Source organism: Pelmatolapia mariae, linkage group LG16_19 (assembly GCF_036321145.2).
Source record: "Pelmatolapia mariae isolate MD_Pm_ZW linkage group LG16_19, Pm_UMD_F_2, whole genome shotgun sequence".
Classification (NCBI taxonomy): Eukaryota; Metazoa; Chordata; class Actinopteri; order Cichliformes; family Cichlidae; genus Pelmatolapia; species Pelmatolapia mariae.
Window position 1 is genome coordinate 39,677,078 of NC_086241.1, and position 14,890 is coordinate 39,691,967.

General features: G+C 42.7%; 1 protein-coding gene across 1 annotated transcript in view; it reads right to left on the reverse strand.

Annotated features, from left to right (window-relative positions):
* The window catches only part of bcl11ba (BCL11 transcription factor B a), a 37,834-nt gene that overhangs the window by 3,741 nt on the left and 19,203 nt on the right, over positions 1-14,890 (reverse strand). The gene's annotated exons all lie outside the window — the stretch shown is intronic.

Below are 14,890 nucleotides of genomic sequence, written 5' to 3' on the forward strand. Positions count from 1 at the left end.
ATTCGCACTCACTCGCTCATTCACACCTAGTGGCAATTTGAATTATCCAATTAACCTATCCCCACAAGCTGCATGTCTTTGGACGGTGGGAGGAAGCCGGAGTACCCGGAGGGAACCCACGCAAACACAGGGAGAACATGCAAACTCCACACAGAAAGACCCCGGCCTGATGGTGGAATTGAACTCAGGACCTTCTTGCTGTGCGGCAACAGTGCTAACCACCGTGCCACCGTGTCTGCGTTGTGTAAAATTTTCTTGGCTGGAAGGCAGTGAGGTGCTGGAGGTGTTTTATATTCTGCTTCGGACTGCTACTAGCTGCAAAGACTATGGGTACTCAGCTTGTCACATAAATTCTAATACTAATCATGTTTTGACAAGTGCATTTCCACAGTCACATTAGATCAGCACACACTCAATCCATGTACCAAGAGGTGCTCACTTAGTCCAGGGACTCTCTCACTAACAACTGCTATTACAGTGTACTATATGTGGCTGCTGTGTGTTTGATAGATAAACCGTTATGTGTGTAAGCAGGCTAGATGATTTTTCTCCAAGGTTGACAGAAATAAATTGGCTAAAGTCATATTATTAGGACAAGAATACTCATAGACGGAAAAATAAAAACATGTGTTTATCTGAATAAACTAATCTAAATCCTCAGTGTTTTATAACGTGGAGCAGAAAACACTAAGTTGTGATTTCCTGTAACACTGAGCAGTCCAAGATTTGTTAAACCCTATTTAGGACTGAACCTTATGTATTGACTGTGTAGCTGGGCAACAACCAAGAGGCAGCGATAGCTGATAATAACACTTTTTCTTAAAATAATTTTATAATAAACATAGTTAATAAATGGTAAATTGACAAAGTAGGTGAAGTTGTATAATTCATTCCTTATATTTATTATAAGTGTAAGCAGAATGACAAATCTGTCAGTCATGCAGCAGAAATTAAGTGAAAAAATAATGACAGAAAACCACAAAAAAGAAACACACACGTTAAAATCAACAGATTTTCAGAAGAAACCTTGTTTTTTAATTTTTTAACAGATTTGAGTTTCAAATATTAAAGAACCACTGATGTGCCATATAACTAAATCCAAACAGCAAACCTTACACACAAGTATAAACACACACAGAGATAATGGTAATTATACTCTTGTTCTTGTATTCAGTGAAGTGTTGACCTAGTACACTCATTTCAGATACTGGGCAAAACATATGCTGCTCTAATTGTTGCCCTGTTAGCCTTATTTGGGCGTGTGTGTGTGTGTGTGTGTATACATGGCCATGACTCTTTTTGGCAGCCAAAGACACGCGCACAAAATCACACAGACACACACACACATATATATATATATATAAATACTGGTTCTAATGTAGATGTGTTTTTATCAGACGTCACAGAGAAACTAATATTTTTTAATTTCACATATCTCCAGTATAAATACAGTTTTCTCTATTTGCCTGTTTAAAAATATATATTTTAGGAATGTATGAAATGTATTATTAGTCTGCATTTTTAAAATTTCTGTGAAACACACACAATATTTAATCTTTTTTTATAAAAATCTACAGAAAGAAAATAATGCTTTGTTAGTATTCATCAATTCAATCATTAATTTATTCATTTATATTAAAGAAAAATACTGCTCACCATCTCTTGCTTGCAAAAGATTGTGTGTGTGCATGTGTGTGTGTGCATGTGTGTGTGTGCATGCATGTGCGTGTGCGTTAAGGAGAAGTGGCTAGAGGTGGAACAGCTGTTTAGCTCCACAGTCCTGTATAGCCTTTTGACTTAATTATAGCAGACCGCACACACACACACACACACACACACACACACACACAATAAAAATAACAGCTCCCCGTGTCTCAGCTTTTGTTGGCAAGTTTCTCTCACAGACACACGCACACACACAGACACACACACAAGCTGTTTTAGTGCTGAATCTTAAGTGAATCTTAAGACCCTTAACACTCAAAAAAAAACACCACCACCTCCAACCCCACCGTCTCTGTTAGCTTGACCCCCTTCTCTTCTGCTGACAGAAGTCATTGGAATATGTTTGTGTGTGTGTGCGTGTGTGTGTGTGTGTGTGTATGCGTGAGCAAACGAAACAGGGAGCGAGTAATAGAGAACGCGCCATTTCACTCTGGCCGCAGTGGAGGGAGCGGGTCATGGTTTTTGCTTGGGGGAAGTGTGCGTGTGTGTGTGTGTGTGTGTGTGTGTGTGTGTGTGTGCGCGCGCCCTCCCAGGGGAAAGGAGTCTAACGCAGATGGCAAATAAAGTATGCAGCCTGAGGCGAGAGCACATTATGCTAATTCTAATGTCAGCTGTACTTTAATATACGACTCTATTTAATCACCCCATTATTTCCTATTTCCATATGAAAAAACAGAACGAGCGAGGGAGAGCGAGGGAGCTGCTCATCACTTTATTTGGTAGAATGCAGAGGGCCGTGCTTTATGGAGGGGATGAGAAAACACACTCCCCTCCTCAGCATCTGCACAGATACACTGTGCCTGTGTGTTTGTGTCGAACGTGCACACACACACACGGCTTGAGTTACGACCCACTGTACGTCTGTTTACAGTAAGTGTGGACCGCGTGCTTCGGTAAAGGTTATAGTAGTTGATTTTGAGCACCTAGTTTTGTCCTTTATAGAATAGATTATTTTCCATGACAGATAAACTTTAACTTAGCTGAATTATGTTGCCATGTAAAAAAAAAACGTTTGCTTACTTTGCTGTTATTTAACTCGACTTTGCTGGTTTTACATCTCACTGTTCAGTGTCCATCTGTCAAGACAACACTACCTTAATGTGCTCCTGCTGTTAAAATGCCCTCTTCAGCTGCCAGACAAAAGCAAAAACTGTGTGAAAATCCTCTGACTGCTCTCACCGCAGAGATGCGGGGCAACAGCAGCGCTGACACATCAGAGGAGAAAATAGTATATTTTGTGGCTTAAATAGACTTCCAGATCGAGAGGGTGTGTTTGGTCTGTGATGTGACGAGAATGAGGGATGTTAGTGTTTCCTGTCTGAACTGGCTTTATTTTAGTGAAAACTCCCATTTGATTCATGATGAAATAATTACAGCTGGAGTTTGGTATCCAGGCTCCCAGCTTGTCACTCTCTGCAGATATGCTACAAATAAAATTGGGGAGTAACCTTAATGTAAGTTTTAAAATCGATTATAGTTGGTTCTAAATGACAGACAACAATAGCTCATATATATGCTCTGGAATCAGTTCATGTTTCGATCACAGGAAAGACAGAAACAGAAATAATTATTTTTAAATGTGTAAACCTCAGAGGTGCTGACAAAACTGGGCAACTTAAACTCTCTATTTAAACCCAGTCGTCCATAAACTCTAAGACGAAAGACGTTGTGTGCAGTCTGGCTCTTTGCCTGTGTTTAGTTTGGCTCACACACACACACACACACCTTCAGTATGTATAATGTCACATTATTAGACACAACCCTACGGACACCAAATATCATCGACCCAGTGTGATGAGAAGTAAGGAAGATGAATTTTAATATGATTTATTTCCTCTCAAACAAATACGCAGCGATCAGGTCGTCTGCACTGGAAGGATTCTCCCAGTTGAAACCAGTGATAATGGTGTCTGGTTTGTGTGTCTGTGTGTCCAGCGGCACATATACAGCAGCCCACGTTTTAAGTAATCTCTCTTCTTCATTTCTCTTCCCGGGTTCACTTTCACACAGTATAAAACTCTCATTACTGTCAGATTCCAATTTTCACTATGATTCAATTTGCTGTAATTACTGTTGCTGCCGCTAATAAAAAAAAAGGGAAGAGTGGGAATGTCTAGAAAAGCAAAGGTGCAAAGGTCAACTGGCAGTTAGCAGCATTCATTTTCATCTCAGTGTATTCATCTGGGGCGGCTAATGGCCCAATTTTCTCCTCCTCGGTCCTCAATAAATATTGCTGGAATTACAGGTTAAATAGCCAAATTAAATCACAGCTATTGCAGTTGAAGGAGGGAGGAAGAGATGTACAATTAAAGCAGACGCACGGATCAACACAAATGTGTGCGATAAATGCAGTGAGTGTCAGCCGAGGCTGTGAGGATTATTGTGTCAACTTCCTACAAAGATCCTTTTTCTTTATGGCCGACAGAGTCAGACTCGTCTTTCCAGTGTTTTCTATCCTCTCAAGCTGCAGCTATTCCTTTGCTTTTCTTATATATAGAAAAATATCAAATGAATTTTACTACAACTACAGTTAAATGTCAGCAATACCAGCTCCAGTCGCCCCGGAACTTTATAAGATCAAAGTAAAATTCCTGGATCGGAGCAAATTCCCGGGGGGCTCCACCCACCCCTGCTTCTGCTAAATTATTTTTATCTTCAGTGGGGTTACATTTCTATCCCCACCCTCTGATTTTTACACTGCAGCACAAACAATACTCAAATCAGAAATTGACTTTAAATTGAATTTCAAATTGAATTTCCGAGCTCACGAGGGGAGACTCGGGGATCACGTTCTGACTTTGCACTGTGCCGTCAAGCATTGCTGTTTCAATGTATGTAGAAACGCAAAGGATTCAGAGCCTGACAGAAAAGTCCTGGAAATATTCCTTATGAGTCTAAACTGCACGTTGGATAATCTACATCACTCACAAAGATGAGATCTGTAGCTTCTAACTTCAGCTTATTGAGCTGCAGTTATGCACCGAGGCTTCTGTCTCACAGCTCACAGGTAGAAACGTCGCTGAAGGTTTCTGAAGAAATTTTATACACACAGTTTGTTGACTTTGCAAGTGATTGAGCAGCCACGCTCAGTGTGAAAAGAGCTTCCCCATCCTCGACTTAATTCACTGCATTACTCAAAGTTAGAGCCTGTGGGCCACGATGCTGTAAAACACATTTCAGAGCTCAAAGTCCAAAAGATTCTGTCCACAGATTTGCAGATGAGGGTGAAAGAGATGATGTTCTGCAACAAAGCAGAAACAATCAATGCACGCTGTTTCTTTATTGTTTTATTGTGAAAGACCAAATCTAGCCTTTGATGTTCTTGCAAACTGCACCCTGCATATATGGCTTTATAAGTATTTACACACACTGAGTTACTGAAATAACCCGAGGCAGGTTTCACAAAGATAGAGTAGACTGGTATGCAGCGTCAGGCCAGTCTTAATTTTGCTCATAGATTAAACTAATGCAAATTAGGCAGCTTTACAAAAATAAAGATAAAGTAATTTTAGGCCTAAAAGTTTCCACTCCACTTTACGTCATGCTAACTCAAACACCTAACGTTATTCGTTGCAATAGTAATTTCTGCAATAACCTAAAAAGAAGAACAAAGAAGGTTGATCTGAGGGGAAAAAGCTCCCTTCATAAAGTGTGATTCATCATTAAATCTTTAGCTAGTTTACTTAAACCATCATCAGGAAAAAACACAGTTTGTTCCATTATAAAGATATCAACGCAGAGGTGACGGTCCTCCCGATGTCTTCTTTGCCATCATGTTTGAATGTTCAACACCTAAATATGGGTTTGTTCGAGCCACATGCTGCTCAACAGCAGAAAACGTGCCATTTCAATAAAGGTCCAAACATTTTGATGTTTTTGCTCTTAAAAGCTTTCCGTTTAAGTGTTAACAGGAAAAAAATAACACATCGACCAAATCCAACCACGAACTCCGACCCGACAGTTTAGAACAACCTGGTTGATTTTAACTTTACGAGGTTAAGCAGCTGTTTAACACGTTTGTTTTACCTTTGTGAGGCATTTCCACACCCAAAAACACGAAAGCTGTGACGAGTCAGGAGCGCAGGGACTCTGTGTGTACATCTGTGTGTACATGTTCTCCTCTTGGCCTTTTGTCCCACTTGTAAAAAGTTTCCTGACATTTTTTTGCATACTTAAGCTGCGTTATTATTCTTCCATGGTGCCCCCTGACCTCACACCCAGATATACACACAGAGCTCTCCTCCTGCACGGCCGATTCACTATCATAGCATGGCAGCAAAGCAAATCAGGCACCGTGTTTGCCCACTCTTACATGTGTGGACACTCTACATACCTCACTGTCACGGTAGAGGACACTTTTTTTCTCTAAACAGGTGTTTATTTGGTGTGTGTGTCTCCAGCCAATGAGATCATTTCAAGTTCATTTGGTGCAGAGTTAAAGTATTCTGTTAGTTTTCAATGACGTGTGCAGAGTGCAGCTTTTTACGCCGTCCACCATGTGTCCATAACTAAAATCACAACAACACCACAGCAGCAGCTGTAATTAAATCACTTTAGCTGTGCAAATATGAGGAGCTGTTCTTTTCTCCAGCATCAACCTTTAGTGACTTTGTTGGACTGACTCACCACAGATGCTGGTGGCTAAAGACCCAAAGTCTAAACTCTTACTGCTGTACAGACTGTTACTGTCAGCCTACACGCTACAAGCTCAGCTGGGTGATTTGATTTGTCCAAAGTGAAACACTAAATGGAAAGTTTAGTGCTTGGTTTGGATTTTGTGCTCATTTCATAATAAGTGATAGCCTTAGTTCATAAACGGGTGATAAAAATGTAATTTTCTTTGAAGACAGAGTGAATTTTCTCAGCAACTATTTTCTCAGCTTATTTGTACGAGCTGCTTATAACCAACTGTTTTCAGTAACAACACTTTGGCTACGTCCTCACGTACACGGGTGTTTTTGAAAACTGAGATTTTCCGTTTCCGTTTTTTTTTTTAAATCCCGTCCACACGTGCAGTTTTGGAAAAATATCTCCGTCCACATGTAAACGCTAAAAACGAAATGTTGGCCAATCAGAAGTCTAGAAGCCTGGGAGGGAAAGACTAAACAGGGTTTTGTACCCTCACAAAACCTGAAGTACTTCTGAAAAGTTTGTGTTTTTCTGGAAAAGCAGCTAATTTCGTGTTACTTTTCAAGTGCCTTCATCATTTCAAATGTTAATAACAAAAGACAGTATTTGGCTGTCTTAGGAACTTAGGAATGAATCAAATGCATACAGTGTACATACATTTAATTTAAAAAAATTAAATTTATTCAAAACCGACGTCGGGATTTGGGTTGTGAGAACGTCTGTGTTGAAAGTAGAAGCCGCATCCGAAGTTCACTCTGACGCCAGTAACTGTGTGTATATGTAAGTGTGTAAAAACTGCAGATAGATTAACAGCAACAATATTTTCTCTTCTTCTATTGTAGAAATTAATCTCATGTAAACAATAACATGACATCAAAAATGGCGCACACCTTTGAGGTTACGTGAGTAAATCTCTGTTTTCCTCGTTTTTGAAAATCTCCACCCTGGCAGGAGTTTTTAAAAATCTCAGTTTTCAGTGATCGAAAACGCCGTTTAGGTGTGGACAATAGGCCCAAACGCATAGTGTACGTGTGACGCAGCCTTTGACCGTAGAAGACAAAGATGATGCGTGAGACATTTACACTTACGTATATTTGAAGAGGCAAACCGTGACTTTTACTGTATCACTGTTTCAAAGACTGTACTCAGCTCTCGATAGCTGGGCTGTGTTTTTACCAGATACTACATGAGATTACTACAGTCACTGCTGTAAGTAGCTGGAGGAGCCTTGTTTTGGTTAAACAGCAACACCTCAAAAGTCCAACCTGACAGTTGGAACAAAGTGCATCGACATCCAGAATCAACATTATTTAGACACTGCTGCTCTCTGTTCCCTCACTCTGTCTCAGCATGTGCTGAACTTTAGCATTACCCCATCTTCTCTGCACGTTATCCAGCCAACAAAGGATTATGGTTGTGCAAGGTGTGCGCACACAAATGTGTATACAAGGCGTGCACTCATGACAAATCAAGGAGGGGGTGGGAGGGAGGGGGCTTTGACATTCTTGGAATGTTAAAGGAAGGCTTAGCTCATCACAGCCAAATTAGAATGCATTTAGCTCATTAGGGAAGCGGAGCAGCAGTGAGAGAAAGAAGAGGACAAAGACGAGATTCTCCGTCCCTCTCGCCACATGACAAGTGGTCCTGTAGTCAAAATGAGGGGATGAGATGCAATCCAAAACAAACTGCTGCAGCAAACTGTGTGTGTGTGTGTGTGTATCCCTGTCTCTGTGCCCTGTTAACAAATTAGAGGGATTACCAGAGGAGAGTGCCAGAGCATACCAGCTAATCCCACACACTGGCCCGCACCACTGCACCTGGGGAGCGCGTGTGAAGCTGTGTGTGTGTGTGTGAGGAAGAAGCTCTTGCTGTCACCAATAGGCTCTACACAAGGCTTCATCCTGCCCAAACACAGCCTCTGAAGCCTGTGGGGGGTGCGCCTAATCCTGGACATACACATATGCACATGGCATGGAGGAGCACCTGATACCTGTCACTCTTTCAGTGTGTGGACTTTGTGTTTACAGTTGAAAGTAAGCCGGGACCATTAGCCTTACAGGAGCAAAGATGATCTGGCAAGTGGGAGGTGCACTTAGATACGTGATTAACTGATAGAGTACAGATGTGGCACATAAAAGGTAAATCCACCCCAACTCTCCAGGACAACAGCTGATACGTCCGTGTCTGTGCTGCTTCTGCTAAACGGAGAAACAAGAACAAACATGTTTGCATTACTTAAAAAAATGCCCAGCGCTCAGGATCGTGGAGAGTCTGGGTTTTGTCTGTGGAGGTGAAGTCATCGACATCTTGTCAGGTGAAGACTTGGTTTGGTTTCTGTAGCCACAATAAAGAAACGCTGCCACGAGCTTGATTCCACTAAGACGGCAGTCCAACACATTTTTGGAACCCCTCGCCATCTCCTCTATGTCTCCCTGTCACCTGTCCCGTCCAAATCCCTCCCCACCCATCCTCCACCTCCTCCTCCTCCTCATGCACACTGCCAAGTGGGAGTCTCCTGGAACACACAACACACACATATGCTTGCAGCTCCGTCCAAGACTATGATGTAGCGGCGCACCTCCTGTTTGAATAAGACATATTACAGCTTTGCCTGACACCAGCATCAAGAAAAGAATTTCTCTCTCTCTGTTGTTCTGGGGCCTTTCTCCCTCATTTCATCACAAACCAGGTTCATGACTTTAACACTGTTCCTCGTGATCAGCGTCACCTTTTCACCTACCACAGCAAAGCATCTGAGTGTAATATTTAGCAGCTATTTAACCGTCTTCTCCCCTAAAACTGCAAAACAGGAAAAAGGAGACATATTTGACTTGACCAACTTTATCTGTGGACGCAGAAGTACAATAGGGGGTGAATGGTGGAGGGGGGGCAGTGAAGGAGTGTAGACTGGGCTTTGAATGTTTTGGTCAGACTCCACTTGTTTATACAGAAACAGCAGTGAGAAGTAGAAGCAGGAAGGAAAGTGGGGCAGGTCGAGAGCAGATCCAGACCAGAAGGGGGTTAGGGGAGGACATGGATGGAGGGATGATGAGACAGGTCTGTGCTGGAGGCCCTTATAAGGGCTACATGACTGGAGAGCCCTGGAAAGGCTGCGTTGTTAATGCTCAAGTATATACCTGCAGGCAGGGGGGCCCATCCAGCAATCGTCATATTATATAATGTAGCAGAGTCATACTGATTCATAGGATGCAGTGATTTCAATTTCATCCACCAAGTTAGCACTGAGCCCTTCCAGGATACACTTACAGCTACTGGTGGCATGCCCCGAGTGAAATCTTATAACGGAAAAAAGGCTAAAATGCCAAAATGCGCGTAAGTGAGCTGAGCTTTGAAACATAACAACTTTAGTTTGTGGCTGAAATGCCCCCAAGTGGTGACTGGGTGGATCGTAACAGTTTCACATGTCTGTATTAAAAGCGCATGAAAACTAGTTTAACTGCAGCTTAGAAAATCTAACAATCACCACGTGACTTACAGAGAACCAGTTTCGACAGACAGTAAACTGGTCGGCCATCTGTGAACAGCTGACATGGTGTGACTGGTTGTTACCATCAACACTGGTTAAGCGCTAAAGTACAGCAGCTTGTTAGCTCAAGTGTTTTGTAGGAGGAATGCACTACAGCCAAACATGTATTTTAGTAGTTAGTATTGTACCAAAGCCAGGCCTAATGTACTCTGTTTGTTTTTCATTGCAGGTTAGCATGAAGAGAAGTTTGAACATCAGCTAACTTACAGAAGGAAAAGGAAACTGAGGAAAACTATCACTCGCTGACAAAGATCATCATTACCTTAGAAACTGTGAAGAATTCTTCCTCCTGCCATTTCCAACGTCCACTGATTTTACCCCCACATTAACAAACCTTTCATTCATACTAACTTAGACCCTGTTATTCATCCTTCAGTTGGAAGACGACGTGAATCCTGTAGGTGTATGTCTGCACCTGTATGTGAGGTTTGTATCAAAGCCCGAGCAGCTGTTTTCTCTCTTACAGACATTATATTATACAGGACAGAGAATCAGAAAACTGTGTGGTTAGAGAGTTGGCTGGTGTGAGATCCCAGCCATCCTCATTAGACTGAAGTACGGACCATTTAGTTCAAGGCGTCTGCTGCTGGTTCTGCTCTGCTTGGAGTGTTTTTGTGCATGTGAGGGCTTTATCTTGGTTTTGCTAGCACGATCGCATCAGGATTCACTCGGCACATTTCCCACGCCATTGAAGCTCCTCATCGCAGCCAGTTTGGGAAGTCCACACAGGTTAAGGCCTACTGGCCACCTGTCACTCTTTATCCACTGACCACTCACAGCTGAAAAAATCCCTCAGACACTGCAGTTTTTGTCAGTGGGGGTCAAATAGCATTTAGATGCCATAGTAGCGTGCTGTGGGGCAGGGGTAGCAAATGCAGTGGACAAGCCCTTTGATGATTAGACGGGGTGTGAGGGAACACCTGCCAAATTACAATGATGTCACAGGTATGCCTTTAATTTGCCAAACATTAAGTGGTGAAAAAGGGGGAATTTAAGGATCCTGCAGGATCACAAACACAGGAGTGCATATGAAGATGATCCTAAAATTAACGATCCCAGTAACTCAGTGCACAAGAGAGATTTAAGTAGTATACCTAACAAAGTCGGTGGGCTTTTATTTTGAAGTGCCAGTGCAGAAGGGCCAGAGAGAAACGCTGAAGAAAAGATCTGCCTGTTTCTCATCAGAGGGCTGCTGCCAGGTATTGGCCTACAGCCAGCATTGTTTACTTGGCCGGCCCCCTCAGCCTCGCTCTAAACACCAAATTATCCCAACAATTGGCAATTTTAGTCGAACCCACAGGTAAGAAAGGCCGTTCCCACGGGGGGAGATGCTCACATGTGCTCTTGCTGCCTAAATAACAACAAATATTTATGAATGCATTACTCGCGTTCCTGTGAAACGGGACGTGGGCTGTTTTCTCTGAAGAAAAACTCCACGTTATTGATTTATTTACAGATTTTTTTTAAGGAGAGTGAGCATGAGAGATGGCAGCAGCCGAGATTCTGTCCTCCAGCCTCTTTTTGTTATCTGTGTTGTTGCCCAGAGAAATCAATAGAACAACTGTAGCTAGCAAGCTTTGTTTATCCTTTCCTCTAAGTGAATAATTCAGGGGTGTCAGCAGGGGTGAGGCAAAGCTTTGATATAAACGAAAGGGTTTGCTGTTTCTGGGAGGGGAACTCTAACTCTCTCTTTATCCCCCCAAAAGTCTGGAGGAGATGAGACACTGAGAGCAGCTAAAGGGTCCAAAGACTGAGAGAGACCACCGCTCTGATTCTGCAGCACAAGAATGTCCCTCACACAAAATAAGTGAGTGTGAGCAGTGAAGGCTGAAACACTGGACGGTGTAAGAACAACACAACAAAGGAGAACGTGTTACTGTGGCAGAGGAGCTGCACTAACTGGTTTTAAGGATTTTACAGGATTTTAAAAAACACAAAAGGAGAAAAGAAAGCGCTCCAAAGCTTCTGTTGTGAACTTTGTTTGGCAGTTTTAAAGGAGATGAAAAGTGATGCTAGAAGCTTGAGCTGGTTTATACTTGGTGAATTTTAGGCATACTGGTCGAACTGGCTGCAGCTCAGGAGGAAGAGCAGTTGGAAGGTTGTTGGTTTGATCCCTGCCCGCATGACAAACGTCCTCATCCGTCACAGTGTGAATGTGTGAATGAGGCATGTTGTACAAAGGGCTTTAAGCAACGTAGAAAAGAGCTAAATAAGAAACAGTCCATTTAGCATTTTAGCCTCACAGATCTTCTGTCTCCGTTTGGAAACACAGGTGCAAATTCATATAAAGGAGTACATCCAGGTTTAGGTCACCAGAAGATCTCAGCCTGAACCTAAAGCTGTAGTTGTAGTTTTTAAGAAATACTTAACCTATGCACAAATGCATATTTCCAAAGTGTAGGTTAGGATTAGGGTTACCCCCTAACCTCAGAGAGTTACAGGAAAATGCAGCAGTCACTCAACAAAACAGCAGCACTTTAGTTTCTGTCATAAAACACAGGAAAGGTTTAAATTGCTTGGATTATGTGTCCTACCTCCTCATGTAAAGCCCAGGCAGTAAGTATGTGAAACTGGAGAGATTTAAAGCCTTCTAAACAAGGGGATCATCATGTATTTGTCAGGCTATGTCACCCTCAGCTCTGCACACACACACACCTACGTGCACACACAATGAGGCAGCAAACATTTCCAGCAAAGTGGCTAAACCTCAGCGTCCCACCTTCGCCACGGATGCACAAAAGTCCTCGCTCGCTTGTAATTGAGGTTTAAATCTTTTGCTAACATCCTTCCATCCCTCACTCTTCACCAAACATGGACTGCACCAACACAGGGCCCCTAATCCTTCCCAGTTTAACCAAGTGAGAAATTAGCTTTTGTTAAGTGGTGATTTGGCCAGTGTTAAATGCCGACAGGCTATTGTAGAGGAGAGGGGCAGTCATGAGTCTCCCTCAAACTCAGCAAAATACTTGGATAATCCCATCGTGTCCGTGCGGCTAGACTGAGAATGCTGCTGCCTGCTAGTGAGCAGTGACAGTGCTGTCAAATTATTTTTAGTCAAGAGCTACGCCTCTCCCTGTTTGGTGTAAAAAGGTTTGAAGCGTCACTGTGTCGGCTTAGGTAGAAAAGCCTGCTGTATATGTTACCTGTCTTTGAGGTGTTGTGTCTGTTTTGCAGCATGTACATGCTTCCCCGATCCTCCAAAGCCCTCTTGTGCTACCATCCGACTTCACAAAATCAAATCTTGGATGCAGAGTTGCAGCAAAAACCAGCAGTGTCAACGTGACACTGGTGGAGATTCAGATTCTCAAAGCTGGTGAGATAAAGTAGGCTGTTGTGGCGGTGCAGACAAGACAAAGCACAGCACTGTCTGTGAGACACAGCAGAGACAAATCCCTTGGTCTCAGTCCGAGCAAAGTTGAGCAGTTAATTCAGAGAAGTTTGGGATTATGGGTGTTATGACAAAGCTGGAAGGCATATTCAAACACCAAATATGAATAATAACAAAGTTCTGTTAGACTAGACTGACGGTGACTAGCTTGCTAGTTTTCTGTGACCAGTGTCAGCCCAGATGACTCTGCACGGTGGCAGGGGGACAAAGTTCGTCCAGGCATATGCTTTACAAATGCAAAAATCTGTCTTTTCTTCATCTTTGTTGCTGCAAATTAGATGCAAAAATCCAGCGTCTCATGCTAACGACCAGGTTCTTTTATTTATGGAGTGGAGTTTCCTGTACAAAGTGCGTTTGTGTGGAACACTTTCCAGATACCAGAAATAGAGCTTGACAAATAGGTGAGTGTGGAGTTCTAGTGCTATTCTTTCTATTTTTACACTGCAGGGATGCACTTCCTCTCTACAAGTGCATGAATCCCAGCACACTTATCCCACTTTGCTGTATTTAAATCTTAATTATGGCTCCAGCGTTGAAGAGATTCTCGTATATTTCAGGCTTGCAAAATTTTAAAGCATTGTCTGCATATTTCGATGTTGCAAAGGCTAAATATATTTTATGGTACTGAACACATAGCATTGAACATACAAAGAAAACACAAGCATCCGTGTGACATTAATATGTTTCACACTACTGTGAACTCTTTATGAACCTGGCAGTTTTATCTGTGAGCCCTCTGCAGCGCGCCCTCGTACACACATGATTAAAGACTGGTCCTTTATCAGCACTGTGAGATTTCTTAACACAGATCAGTCACAATGTTGGAAAAATTACAGATAAATAATTCTGACCAGTGTCACTAAACCTTCCTACACTTCTAATTTAACTTTAACTTGTTTGTTAAAAAAGAGACAAAAACACAAAGTTGATACTGACAGCAAAATTACTGTTGCTGTAATAATACGACAATAAACAGCTGCGTTAGACACGACTACAGAGGTTATATGTTTATAAAATTGCGCACACACACACGCACAGACACATGCACACACAGACACACAAACACACACAGACACACGCACGCACAGACACACACACACACGCACAGACACACACACGCACAGACACACACATGCACAGACACACACACGCACAGACACACACACGCACAGACACGCACAGACACACACACGCACAGACACACACATGCACAGACACACACACACGCACGCACAGACACACACAGGCACAGACACATGCACACACAGACACACACACGCACAGACACACACACGCACACACACACATGCACAGACACACACACACGCACAGACACACACACATGCACAGACACACACACACACGCACAGACACACACACGCACAGACACACACACATGCACAGACACACACATGCACAGACACACACACACGCACAGACACACACACACACACATGCACAGACACACACACACGCACAGACACACACGCACAGACACACACACACACGCACAGACACACACACGTACAGACACACACATGCACACACGCACACACATTGCAACAACAGAGAATGCCACTGTGTCCCTTCCTTGAGGGCCT